General features: G+C 40.9%; 1 protein-coding gene across 2 annotated transcripts in view; it reads right to left on the reverse strand.

Moving 5' to 3' along the window:
- Window positions 1-14,923, reverse strand: part of DLGAP1 (DLG associated protein 1) — a 571,137-nt gene that overhangs the window by 148,594 nt on the left and 407,620 nt on the right. The gene's annotated exons all lie outside the window — the stretch shown is intronic.

Raw genomic sequence — 14,923 nt, forward strand, 5'->3', positions numbered from 1 at the left:
TCATCCCGAGACATGAGTTAGCCGCCTAAGCTGTGGTGTAGACACCACTGGGTTGATGGAAGAATTCTTCTGTCGACCTAGCTACTGCCTCTCAAGGGGGTGGATTTATGTACAGTGATGGAAACCTAATTCCTTTGCAGTAGCAAGTGCCTACACACTACAGCGATTCAGTGGCACAGCTGCAGTGCTGCAGCCATAGCACTTGTAGTGTAAACATGCCCGAAGGTGCCCAACCTCACTTCTCGAGGTGTATTATAACTTTCCTCTCAGTACTTACTACAGAGGATCCACTAGCATAGCTTGTGACTCTCAAAGAAGATTTCATGTTTGCTCTGGCCATTTGGGAGTCTTTTGTCATGATCACAGTAATCCGTTACTGTCACAACACGGGTGTCAGCTACATCTTTACATTTCCTTCTCTCTTAGGGACCTGGTAACAGCACTCAAAGCACAGCCTCTTAAATATTAGTGGCAGCTTCTCAGCATTACTCTGCAGCAAAGAAAATTAGGCCTTCGTTCCGATTAACACCTGCAAATTGTGGAGTTGCACGGAGCTATATTTCTTCTTTGTCCTCCTCCTGGAATAATTTGGAGACTGGATGTGTGCACTTTTACTATGTGGCTATTTAAATATCTTCCATTTTTTGTATTTTAAGAACACTAAACTATTTAAAATGCCTACAGAAAAGTCTGCTTTTCTTCTTTGCTGGGTACATTTTTTAAGCAAGTGGTTTGGATTTTGGTAACTTTTCTTTTCCTGTGAACACCTGTAAATGTTGAGTTTAATTAGGACACAGCTGCTGCTACTGATTGTGTGTGGATTGAGAAGGTGTTGGGAGCAGGGATCAGTGACCTATTGGATGTCATTACATCTAGTTTCTCTAGCTGTATCTAAAAAGTGTAGCTTGAAGCTCAAATATGACTTGGATCTGCCTCCTCCCTACAGCTGCAAGGCCAGCATAAAGTTGTTCAATTGAGCTTACTGTTGGCTAAGAAAAAGCAGCAGCAACTTGTACCTATATATCAAGGAAGATAGAAATACAAAAATATATCGTTGTATGTATTTATTTGTGATTACAAATAAACCCAGCATATAAGTAGCTAAGAAAATTAGAGGGACTCTCTGGTTCCCACCAAGTTGTCTATGACACTCAGGGCCCAATTCTTTATTACCCTCAGGACCTTTTTGCTTTTCAAGTGATCTAAGGGGTCATAAAGGCAATATCTCTGGAGCAAGGACATTTCTCCTCTTTGCCACCCAAAGAATCTCCCTACCCAGAGCTACTATTCGATTAGCAAATCCACTGCTTTTCTTTCAGCTTTTTCTGTATCGAGAAAAGTCCAGGTAATTCCAGATACCCCTGTTGTCTATGTGTGTTTCACAGTTTCCCGCCTCGTCTCTTTACAGCTTTGTTTTGTGAAGGCTATAAGGGACTTATCAGCTAGAGTGAGGATTCAAAGCTTATTTTCACTTTGCAAACTTTTCTTAAAAATCTGAACATGCTCAGAAAGACTCGGTATTGCAATTGACCAAAAAAATTAAAAACTTTTAAAAAGTTCTGTGCTACAGGCTGTCCTCAGGCCAGCCCTGTGCAGTCATTCATGGCAGACAGGAATTGATTGATTTTTGAGTGAGAGAGTGTAGAAAAATAACAGCTTTGCAAGCTCACCTAAAAATGCCAGTGCCAGCTATAGATTTAAGTGCTCTCCCTTGCAATCTCTTAAAGTATATGGTTTGTAATCCCGTGGAAGTGAAACAGATTGAAACATTCATTTGAGCTTGGGAATGCAGGGGTGAATTTAAGAACCAGTTCCATCGGAGAGAACGTCACTGGACTGCTAAAGACTCAAGTAATGCAATTTAGTCAGGGCTAAAAATGAATGTGAAAACTGTGTTCAAAGACTAAATCTCTTTCAAGACTGGGATCCTGCAAGGTGCTGAGCATCTTGTATGAGGGGATGAGCATCCTCAACTCCCAATAAAGGAATTCAGGAAAGGCATTCCGTCATACTTGCCTAACCTTCTGTGGGACTTAAGCATCATGCTCAAAACTAATTATGTGACTAAGTGCTTTGCTGAAGTCTACACATTGCCTATTTAATGTGACAAGTCAGAGGAAATTCCAAGCAACCTCATGATAGGAACAAAGGGGGAAAACATATAGAAGAAGAACAGAAGAGAAAATGAATAAATACAAATATTATGAAACCCATAAAGTAATGCAAAAAGTGAGACACACTCTTCCAGTTAGGCAGCACAGAACAAAACTAAATATCTGTTCAGGCAGTGTTGATTAACAGCACACAATTAGAACTCAAAGCCAGATACTAAACCAACACCAGCGAATGAGGTAAAAAAGAAGCCTTCCTATCACAATGTAATGATTTGATGACATGGAAGACTTTCAATACATGTCTCAGTTAAAAGAAGCAGCACCGAACGTGCCTGGGCTCTTGTTTAAAACACCATTAAATTTTTTGAAAAAGAAACTTTTTCAAGACAAAGAATGTGTTGGCTAGTGATCAAAGCACGGGCCTGCACACCAGGACTCTTGAATTCAGATTCCATCTCTGTTAGAGATTTGCTATATGACTTGGGAAGAGGTCACCTAACCTTTCTAATAGTGCAAACAGGCAGAACCAAAGCATAATTTTTTCTGGCCCAGTACAAACTCGTAACACAGGCTCCCTTCCACACACATAATGGGGGTTACAGCCTAGGCTGGGTCCCCCAGGGCCTCCGGGCCCTGGTAAAGTGTACCCTTTCCCCCCATTATATGCGGGCCCTGCAAACAGGTATGATAATACTTCCCTACAGACCCTCTCTGGTATCCTTGTAAGGTTTAAATTAAAGTTAGCAAACATCCTTGAGATCCTTGGATGGAAGGCGATCGCAAAGTAAGATTATCTTTATGTATATTTCAGAGACAAAATTGACTAAATGACTGAAATAATAAAACGCAATACTGTAATTGATACAGCAGGTGACTAGTTGGTTAATAAAGACAAAAGCATGTGGGATGATGATCAAAAACTGCCGGGGGGCGGGGAGATTAAAAACACTACCTAAGAAGTGCTGATTTATGGAACTGTTTTGTTCAGTATTTTTGTTGAAGTTTGGGTTATCTACCTTGAAAAGGTCAGCTGAATAAAGATGTGTTTTAGAAAATGTATTTTAAGTAGAGCTGGGCAAAAATTTTTGGCCAAAAATGCAGCATTGAGTTGACTGAAAATATTTGTGAATTTGACACAAATTCACAGAATATTTTTGGACAAATTTCTTTTCCAGCAAGATTCACTTAGGCAACATTCAAGGAGCAGGAAGTGGCCAGGATCCCCATCCCCTCTCTTTATCCTAAAGCCCTGTTGAGCACTCACCGAGTCTGTGGAAGAACCAGGTTCAAGCCCCCACTTTGCATGATTAGGAACACAGATTGGAACTTGGGTCTCCCACATGGCAAGTCAGTGCTCTAAATATTAACTATCTATTGGAGCAGGGACTGAAACAACTGGGCTCTAAAGCAAAAGGGGGACCCAGGCTCCATCATCATCTCCTCCAGTTTTGTGAATGGCATTTTCTAACTGGCAGAAAACAAAATCTTTTGTTTGACCCCAAATGAAATGTGGTGGGTTTTTTGGGGGGAGCACACTGGGAAGTTTTTTTTCTGAGAAAACTGAATTTTTTTGTTTTGGATTGATCCCAAACAATTCTTTTATTTTTTCAATTTGGCCAATGAACCAAAAGAAAGAAAGAAAAAAACAAACAAACAAAAAAGCAATTATTCACACAGCCCTGGTGAGAAGTCAGGAAAGAGATAAACACTGAAATGACCTGCTTTAAACAAATCCTAAGAAAAGCCTGCATTGCTTCCCAACCCTTCTGAGCTCAGATATGGATTTCTGAACCTTAAAGGGGGTTTATAGTTTTACCCTGTGTTCTCTGTAACTGAGGCCTTTAAATGCCTTATTCTCTTCTAACTTACAGAAAGATATTGCCCCTTTGTACAGTTGACCTTTTCTTTTCCTTGCTTGGCTGCTTTCATATGTGTCAGATGATATTTGTCATCACTTACGACTTACATTTTTATTTTCTTGAGTAGAAAAATAACAAAATCATGATAATGTATTAATCCATTTCTCATTGACTGGAACAGCAGACTGAAGACATGTCTGACGACATTGGAACACAAAGACTTCCTCATGTTTACATGGGAGATGGATCTTCCAAGCTCAGTTCAGAACCCTGAGAATTCTACCTCAAGAGCCTTTGTAAAAGGACATTTTAGCAATCACCGGATGTCCAAGCCACTATTGGGATGGACTATCAATTATTCTGCTTGCTGCTTTTTAGCCATTTTTAGGCCTCTACAGAGAACTTAGCATAATCAAGGCAGCTGGGGGAAGAAGGGGGGAAGGGAGTGGGTTAGACAGTGAACACGTAAAGTGGACTTGACTCTGTGTTCTCTCTCTCTGAATATCCTGGGACAGATGTCTGTGAAAAACAGGAAGTCTGGATATATTTTAGGACTGCAGCTATGAGGAAATTATTGCTAGACTCATAATTTAAGATTGCTTGCTTAACAATTTTTTATAATGGCACGTCTCTGTAACTCCTGCTTCTGCCCAATGATTGATTTGTTTGGTCAGCTATGTAACATTTTCTTGATTGACACGTCTCTGTAACTTTTGGGGCATAAGAGGAAGGTAGCAAGTCTGAGTCAGGCGGATCACGTCATGGACACATTGAAAAGATCTCCAGGCGCAGACAGAAGGAACGGCCCTCTAGAAATCTGTGACTGAATCAATCGAAGACTGCCGCGGACTTGTGGGTAACTATCATTTTGGGGTACTCTAATAATCTATTATATTTTGTATGTGCTTAAGAGTAATAAGTGGAGACTTCCGGCAAAGGCATTCGGATGGGAATTGCTGGAGACCAGGTAAAGCCTTAAGTTAAGAACACTTGGTTTTGACTTGTCTGTGCCAGCCACATAGCAGACGGAAGGTGCTACATCTCTCTTGGTTTATGTCCCAATACCGACTTATAGAAACTAAAAGGTACCAGGTTGAGGAACTCTGGGTAAATCCCGTGGCATGCCCACTTATACTGCAGGTCAAAGAGGATTAGCCATAGCTCCTTCTTGAACCCATTAATTCTGCTCTTAACCATGAGGAGATTACTACAAAGCAAAATTAGGTTCTCCCTCTTGCATAGAGCCAAGCATGCCACTCTACTGCACACTGAATCTCTCCTGTCCCAGCAGTGACAGGATGAGCTTGATCCCTTTTATGACATGCAAGGGTCAATGCTGCCCTATGTTAAGTGGATGTGATGAAGTGGGAAAGGGCACAAGGAGCTCCTTTCACTACTAAGTCACCCATGCAGTTCCAGTAGGTGCTTATAGCTGGGGGCTCCTAGACAATCCACCCAGGCCAAATCCACCATGTATTAATCTGAAAATCACCTGCATAAGATGCTGTACAGACTCCTTGTGTTTAAGTGTATCAAATGTGTTAAATTAGCCAGACGTGGCATTACAGTATACTGCAGAATCTTAGAAATGTCACAGGAGCAGATTGATAAGGTGCTCGTCTCTGCACCTCTGATATTAGAGACTTAAAGAGTTTGTAATATAGTTAAATTAAATTAACAGCAAAATCCAGCAGCACAGTAGCATGGGTAGCTTGATAAAAATGAAAGTGGTGTAATGAAGACATGGCCATATACATAGACAACATGGGTTCCCAAACAGGCCCTGAACTAGCGAACTTTAGCATCAAAAGCATAAGCCCTCAACAACTGAGCTAAAGTAGTAATTCCATTAGATGTAATAAGTATCTGATGTTACACTCATCAGGACTAGTCAGCCATTAGAGGGAGAAATAATCCATTGTTACTAACTCTTGCAGTGTTATAGTGAGTCTTGTGTCAGTTGATGTTTTTCTTAAAGACCCAGATCCTGGAGGCACATTTAAAGAAAAAGTCTGTAGCCCTTAGGGTTGCAGAAAAAAACTTTGAACACATGAAACCTAAGGGATCAAAAAGCAGAAGGCAAACAACAAAAACCCAAATTTATTTAAAAAAAAAAAATTCTGACTTTTATGCCAATTTTGGTATTTCGGAACCTGACTACTGAACATCTAGGGTTGGGAATGCTGCAGAGTTAAAAGATTTTTATGTATTCTTCACGAAAACTACACTTCAGTTTTCTATTTTTTATATATATCTTTTATATTTATTCTATTTTTTTCTCGTCAACCAGGAAATATTGCTGACGTGAAAGGAACAGACTTTCTTCTCCAGAAGTTACAGACCTGTTAAAATGGTTATCTGCACATGGCTGAGCAGTGAAGCTCTATGGAAGCAGAAAATGGAGAGAGCCCCAATGTAATAATACACTTAAGATGACAGTATCTATATTTCCTATCATTTGTTTGCAGAGAGATAGGAATGCTAAACATCCATTTGCAATTTTTAATGGTATGTAGAGACACAGAGGCAGGATTTTTCACGTACACTTCTTCACTAGTCAACTATGTGTAGCAGCTACTCAGCACTTGAAAATACACCATAACTGGAACATACTGTATGGAACATAGTGCATACAACTAAAATGTTATTTTTAATCTGCAGATATAAAATCCAAATACATAACATGGAGGTGACACTGACTTACTCAAGGAATTAGATACAGTTTAAATTATTGATAATGGATCCAATCTGAAGGTCTTGACTGAGAGTCTGTCAATTGAGAACTCCGTTTTAAAATGGATGACAAAATATAGTTCTTGTTTTTTATTCCCTCCTGACTCTGACAAATGTCGCTGAAATGAATGGGCCCAATTCTGCCCCCACTGACTTCAATAAGAGCAGGTTTAGACTCCGGGCTGGTCCACACTTACCTCGCAATTCGGTGGCAGTCGACAGGAGTTAAGCAAACTACGCAGAGTAGCTTGCATAACTCCCGTCAACTGCTCTGCTTCCCTTCTGCATGCTGTCTACACTGCGCTGCGCTTCTTGAGGGGGTGGATTTACTCAGTCGACTTCCTGATCGATTGAGCGGATTACACTGACCACTCAATCAATCCAGAAAGACCGATCTGGTGGCGGCAAATTTGCTGCTGTCAGTATAGACATGGCCTCAGTGGGGTGGAGGTTTGGCTGAGGAAATAAGGCCAACGACTGTAATAGGGAGTGACTGTGTCAAGGAGGACAAGGACATTTGGGTGAGCCTAATAACCTGGTGGAAATTCCCTGGGGATCCTGGGACAGCTGCACAAAACCCTTTTCCCTCCACTTACTATTTTGGGCTGCCCTTACTCTATCAGCATGGCCAACTCAGTGGATAATTTACCACTGACATTTTGCCATGGATACTCCAAAAAGGGTAAAAGCCAGTTTGGAAACCTGTGGATTTTCTAACAGAGTCTCCTTTGAAAATTACTCCTGCTCAGAGCAACATTAATTTCCCATACAGCAGGACATAGATGCTCTCCTACTATTCAAATTGTGACTCTTGGCCTAGTGCTACATGGCGTGCATTTGCTCCCCTCTGCCATGCACATCCAGGAGGCTCCGTCTTGACAAAATGTTTTAAAACATCTTGTGCTCCCTATAGAGACTTTACTTTTCCTGCTATAAAATAAGCCTATGTATTCCCATTTGCTGCAGTGCGGAGGAGAACAACTTCAAAGAAAATCTGTAGATAATAGGGTGGAGGAGTTGCACTGAAGTTGCACAGCATCTCTACCCATTATATTTTCTCTCCCTCACCATGGATCCATCTGCAGGCTGTCTGTGGCATATGTTAGTGTTGGGTGTGGGCAGATGGGGTCAAGGAGGGGGAGACATGCCAAACTGGGAGAAGAATGTAGCTTTGTATTTCATTCTAACAAATATTGCAAAATGCAGCATAAGATACTGCTGCTCCAAGCAGTGGCAATCCTCCCGTTAGTGGCTGTTACACATCATGGAGGGAGCAAGTATGTACAGTGGATGAGAAGGTGGCCAATGGCATCATGATGCATGTGGGAAGATGAACTCCAGAAACTGGCCCCTTTTGGCCCATGGATCCTCTGCCTACATTCATTTGGAGAGCCCTGCTCCCTGCTGATTCTTCAACCCTAACCACTCTGCATCCAAGAGAGATGCATGTGGAGGATTTCACTTCTTCCCAAAGCCATGCATCATCTGCCTGTGAAATATATAGGGGAGTTTTCTTACATCTTGATCAACACAAAGGAATAGAATTGCAAGTATTCCTTTAGAAATAAAGATAAAGACATAACTAATAACAATAGGTTGAATTTCTATAGTGTTCTCGTTATAAAATTCTCAAATTGCAGTACTAACATTAATTTATCAATTCTCCTAACATCCCTGATGTGAAGCAGTTAAGTACTATCCTCATTTTACTGTTGGGAGTCAGAGGCATTGACAGGTTTAGTGACATTCCCAATGGCACCCTTGAAGCTTGTGGTAGCGCTGAGAATAGAACATCACCTGATTCCCAGTTCTTTGCTTTATACACTAGACTGCCCTTCCCTACTTTAATGTTGTGATCCAAGTATTCTCATTCCAGGTGCACCCATCATGTTCTTTTTGAATGTGACAGATGCTGAGAAGACAAATCATACCTTGTGGTGCTCCTGCACTATAATTAACCTTAGTATATCATTTTATGGAAAAGGAAGCTGTTAAATTTGTCTACACTGAAAAGAGCCTAGAAGAATAGCAGCAAGGTGCTGTTTTTAACAAGCAGTTTGATTTATTCATACTAGATGTTGTCCTCTGCTTAAAGCAACTGCATTTGTATTGGGGAAGGCGAAGTTGACATTTTAAAATTCAGATCTGCTTTCAGATCTCCCACCCCAGAAAAACCACTTGCAATTTTAAATACTATAGCTGATGCAACTCCTAAGCAATACATTGTAGATAAAGGACACAGGGTCCAGATCTTGCTTGCACTGTAGTTCTCAAGGACTTCAATAGGAACTGGATAGGATCCACAACTTGACAATAATTTTTCTGATCTGTGAGAGTATGTGAACACCTTTATCATTGTTAATTAAATAAATTAGAACAGAAAGATACCTATGTAATATTGGTTTTGCATGGACTGCATATATTGACATGGATATGTGTATGTGTGTGACAATGCGGCTGTTCTACATTTAAAATCCAAATAAACCCGTATATACAAAAGTGCAATGTCCAATATCCAAAGTGTTTTCCTCTGTGAGAATGCATTTTAATTTTTTATTTATATTCCATATAGAGGTATATATTGTGCACAATTGTTTTTTTAAAAAAAGAAGATGTTTGAATTATTTTATCAAGGACAAGTCCAAATGGAATGTCAGATCTGATTCCTACCCTCAACCTTTCATGGGAGCAGGAGGGAATAATGGGGAAAGAGGGAAGTGGGTTTGCATTCAAATCCCCACATCCAAGATTGAAGGAGATCAGTCTTCCTAATCTGGTTTCAATACAGCACAAAATTGCACAAGCACTAAGGGAATATCTTGCAAAATTTCAGCCTTATCAAATATGAACCATAACCCTCGTCCAGCTCTGGAACTGAATTTTAAGTGTTAACCTAAATCTAATCCTGCATCTGGGTAGGAAAACTACCTTGTTGGCCCATCTCTGGATATTATATGTAACTTGCTTAAAGGATCTTCTATGGGAAATAATTAAGCTATACTGCTCATGTTGATCATTTAAAACAGGGGTGGGGAACGTCCGGCCCGCGGGCCGTATAAGGCCCGTGAAACCATTTGGTCTGGCCCGCGGGACCATTTGGTCTGGCCCTGGTGGTGGGGGGGAATTCGGCGGGAATTTGGTGGCGGTGCGGTTTCGCGGCGGCGGGGTTCCGTGTGGGCTGGGGGCAGTGCCCGCCGCCGTTTGCCCCTTTTCGGCGGCGGACACTCAGCCGTCTTCCGCCTACCACCATCAGGCCCTTCGCAGAAAAAAGGTTCCCCACCCCTGATTTAAAACATGTTTTATTTTTCAAATGCACTGTGAATAAATTCCAAGAAGTTCTGAAATGGATGCTTTAAGTAGTATTGTACATGGAAATTATGGTTGTTCCTATTTCTTTTAAAATAGAATACCTGTAGAAGATACTGATCCTCCTTTGCAAACCATATGTATAAAGCACAACTCAATTAACATCTAATCGGGAAATATATAAATAGATTAAAAATTCTCAGGAGACTAGTTAACTAGTCTGTTATGAAAAGATTTATTTTTCTTGGTTTGTATAAATTTTGAGTTGTTTTAGGCTGTTGCTGCCTTTAAATGAACTAGCATAAATTAAAGAATTATCTGTATCATCATATGGATCTAGTAATTTGAGTACAGGGGAAAGAGCAGCTTGGAAGACAACAGACATATGCCTAACTGCAATATGGACAAGAAATCAAGAACTGTTTATATTCTGGACAAAGCAGAACACGTGGACAAGCACATACTGGAAAAAGGCAGTCACCATGGATACATAAAGGATAAGTCTGCTGCACAAAGCTGATTGAGGAAGAGATGAGAGTTAACAGGAATAAAGCCACTTAATTTGGATTTCAAGCAGGTTTTTGATATAATACAGCTTACAGAGTAATATATAAGGTTAGTAAGTGTGTTACTGGCAATGGATAACTGGATAAATAACTGATCAAGAACAGGGTATTCACAAATGGGTACAGATTACAGAGGGAGGTGGGAAGCGAAGATCCACAGAGATCAATGTTAGTTTCAGTGTTGTTCACATTACACCTTAACAACATGGAAGACAGGTCTGATAGTAAAACACCCCAAAACAGATCATCAACACAGTACCTTGATTCAGTAAAGAAAGGAATTAAGAAAATCCTGAATACGAGCTGTGGGAATTATGCCTCACTCTACTCAAATGCTATTCATTCATAATTCGTATAACATCAAATTTATTTAAACAAAAGTAAATGCAATAGAAAACAAAACTGATAACTGGGATGTGTGAATGTGTGTAGGGACGATGAGGCCACAACACCTGAGGTTTTCCATGCACAAATCTTGGTACTGTGCTAGTGAAAGAATAGGAGAGAATTAGCAAAAAATTCAGAAAAGAGAAGCAAGGAATTTAAATGGGCTTTGGGAAAAGTTAAAAAAGTGAGGCCTTGATCCTGCAAAGATGAATATGCTTAATTTTTCCCCTGGTGTTCAATGGGACAACTTACGTGCTTAAAGTTTGTGAACATGAGGCTTTTCTATAACAAACTTGTATGACTGCTAAAAGATGGAGGCCCAGATCTCTGTGCTGCTATGGCCCGAAAGGCAACATAGCTGCCCATAGGAGAATTATCCTCCTGGAGACTGAGCCTCTACTGATATACAGCAGGCCTAGTGGCTCTTAGAACCCCCCAGCCACATCTTTAGTGCCAGCATAGGAAAAGCGGATAAATGGCCAGGACTTCCCTATGCTTCACTGATTCCCTGGCTGCTAAAGTGGCCACTTGGGACTGACGGCAGTGGGTGCAACTTGGGGCAGCCAGTGGATGGACCCTAGAATACAGCATGCATTAAATCAGGCTAACGTAAAGGCCACCTTTGTACCCACTCCTAAGCTCTGTACTCTGCTCCTTGGCTGTAGTCAAGTTTAAAACTGGCTTTAAAAAAAATCAATATGGTAAGACTGAAACTTGGAAAAACTCTTTCTAAATAAACACTTGACTTCAGAAATCCAGGAACTATGGACGTGTTTCTTGAGACTACTGTGCATGGCTGAGTAAGAAAATTGATGGGACACACACACAATTCCTGTGATGTCTTACAATATTTCTGAACGTTCTTCAGTTATCATTCATTTTCTTTCATAAGATTAGAAAAGCTATTCATTTTTAATAAAAGAAAGAAAAAAAGAGTATAACAGATGTTGTGAAATCTTATGCTGAATGTTTGAAACACTCTTCACTGACTGTACACCATCAAAATGGCACACAGTGATTGCAGCGCACATAAGGAGTGAGCTCAAAGTGTCAAATTAAGGCTTTACTATGTTACTATAATATGGTATCATCTGCACCCCTTCAATTCAAATGCCACTGTTTGGAAAAGATAAATGGCAATTAACCTGTGCCCTACTCCACACAGGTCAGAATGTATGTAATAGAAAGACAGAGTTACTGCTATGTGAGAAATTGTGTTCTATCCAACAGCAAAAGTCTGAACAGCTGTGATGGAATGGTCTGCCTACCCAGAATTTCCGAGCAAGAAGTACCTGACTGTTTCCAAAGTACTGAGGTTATGTCCCAGAGTTCTATAGCTACATGAGTCAAAGTGGCTCTGGATCAGTCTTAGGCCATGTCTATAGTGACGGCGGCAGGGGTGCCAGAATGCACAGGGATTTGGGAATCAGGGTGCCAGAATTTCACTCCTGATGTATATAATCTTTGTGCATTACTCACACCCGTTTTCAGGTCTTAATACAAATATATACTTGACTGACTCATGGCAAAGCAAACCTCAGTGCAGAAATAATTATTTTGGTTAATGTGATAAAAATGCAACACAGCAGTTCTTAAGTTAAAAAAACAAACAAAAAATAGATGCATTCTGATCCTTAATGTTGTTTCCTAGCCGATTACACATCTCAAATTTTGTCAGGCAGACAGTGAATGGAATGGTGAATAATACTGGATATTATGATAAAGAGAGAATTTTGACAGGCTTCTGTCTAATTTGCTGACTGCATTAGCCCTATGTTTGTATGAAAGAATCATAAACAGATACCTGGGACCAGAGTATAGTATTCTTGGGGACTAGCCCAAAGGAAAAATGAGTGCCTTTCCAGGGTGTGTTTTTCAATATTTCCTTTGAAGCGTGCAGATCTGCAACACCAATTGTCAGATATGAAATGAGAGAGATTTATGGGCTCACCCTGAAAGCTCCTGAACCTGCTTTCAGCATGATACATCACTGTCACATTGCAGGCATGCACAGACAAAAATGGCTGCCACTCCTGCATCATTAAAATAAAACCATTTGGGATGCAGCTGTGGCAATCGGAGATGACAAAGTCAATTAGGGCTGGCTAGACTCTGTGGACTTGCCACAGGCAAGGCTTTGGGCAGCAGTCTTATCAGGTATCATAATCTTTCTGCATGGTAGCTGGAATTTACTGTGCAACTTAGCTGGATGTGACGACAGAAATTTCTTAAATAAGTGAATGACTGTTCTGGTATTTTCAACAAGCACCTTTTCTTACATGAATAAACACAAATGATAATCATATTAATGATCAGACACATTGGTTCCATGACTTCCATGCAGCATCCATTTAATTAGAAAGCAAGCACATTTTGAGAAAAGACAAACAGGTCCCCCGCAAAAGAGAATTATTTACATCTTGATTAGGGAGATGAGGTGGATCATAAAAAGTCAAAGCTGAGCAAATGAACTTTGCATTCCCATATCTACTTGGGATAAAGAGCAATATTTGAAGCTATTTTTCATATTATTTGATGTTTGCTTCTGCTGTGTGTCAGGCTCTCTCATTCTGTCCCCTCATTCATAGAGATTATTTAAAAATATTTTGAATATTTCAGCTTCCTATATAAAACAACGATGCAAAAGAATATGATATAAATGGATGTGCATCAACGTATCTTCTTGCATCCTCAGTCAAAGGGCAGCAGAACTTGTCACATTCATGTCTCTCTCACCCTAAGATTGTGTGAATCAACAGTCTTAGGGTATGTTTACACTGGAGCTTGAGTGTAATTTCCAGTTTGCGTGAAATACCTGCGCTAGCTCTGATTGAAATAGCACGCAAAAAATAGCAGTGTAGTTGCGGCTGCATGGGTGGCAAGATGGGTCGGTCACCCCGAATAAAATCCTGTCTGAAACCCAAGATACAGACTTGGGGGCAGCTAGTCCATGCAGCCGTAAACACAGTATTATTTTTAGTCCGTTAGCATGATCAGAGCTAGTTCAGGTATGTCTACCTGAGCTGGAAAATACACCTCCAGTTCCAATGTAGACATATCCTTCAGGCAAGAGATACCAAAGAGCTCACAGAGCATAAAAAATGTTCATCTTGTAGGAACATAGTATTTAAATACCCAACAAAACCAACTATATATTATTTTATATCTACTTTTGCAGCTGTAATGTAAAAAGGCTCCAGAGTTTCATGGTGAACTGACGTCCACTCCTAGCAGCTCAGAACAGAAAATTACCATGAATAATTAACCATGTTATTGTTGCCTGTTCGCTCATCTCATTATACTAGATATGACAGAGTGCTGGCTGAGCCCTGGGGGTTAAGTCAGCCAGCTGCCACCAGAGCCCTAATTAAGAGGGGAGTGGAGCCAGCTAGAAGAGCATGCAGGGTCGGGGCTAGCAAGGAGAGGCTGGTAGGCTCACTCAGCCAAGCCCTATAAAGGCTCAGGGGACACGGCGGCAGGGGGAGCCACAAGGGAAAAGGCGAGTGCTCAGCCTGCAAGGGCAAAGCCGCAGCTGGAGGCGAGCTGCCCTGATTAGGTGGCTGAGGCTATGTGGCCCTAACCTGGGACTGTTGCTGTATATAGTTGGGGATGGGGAAGCCTGTAAATAAAGAGCACAGGTGGGAGCACGAAGCTGACAAGGTTTGTGGGCGCAGAGGTTCTGACCAGCAGGGGGGTCTGTGCAGACCTGCTACACTGGACAATAAGGGCTCTACATGGGATTTTGTGTAAGTGTACATCTCTTTTTAGTCCTACGAATTTTCTGCAAGGTGTGTTTAATACATCAGCTGTACTCAGAAGAACATAAGAATGGTCATGCTGAGTCAGCCAATGGTCCATCTAGCCCAGTGTCTTGTCTTCCAACAGTGGCCAGTGCCAGATGCTTCAGAGGAAAAGAACAGAACAAGGCAATTATTGAGTGATCCATCCCCTGTCATCC

Source organism: Emydura macquarii, unplaced genomic scaffold (assembly GCF_026122565.2).
Source record: "Emydura macquarii macquarii isolate MOO-44397 ecotype Brisbane River unplaced genomic scaffold, CSIRO-AGI_Emac_v2 contig_212, whole genome shotgun sequence".
NCBI classification, from domain to species: domain Eukaryota; kingdom Metazoa; phylum Chordata; order Testudines; family Chelidae; genus Emydura; species Emydura macquarii.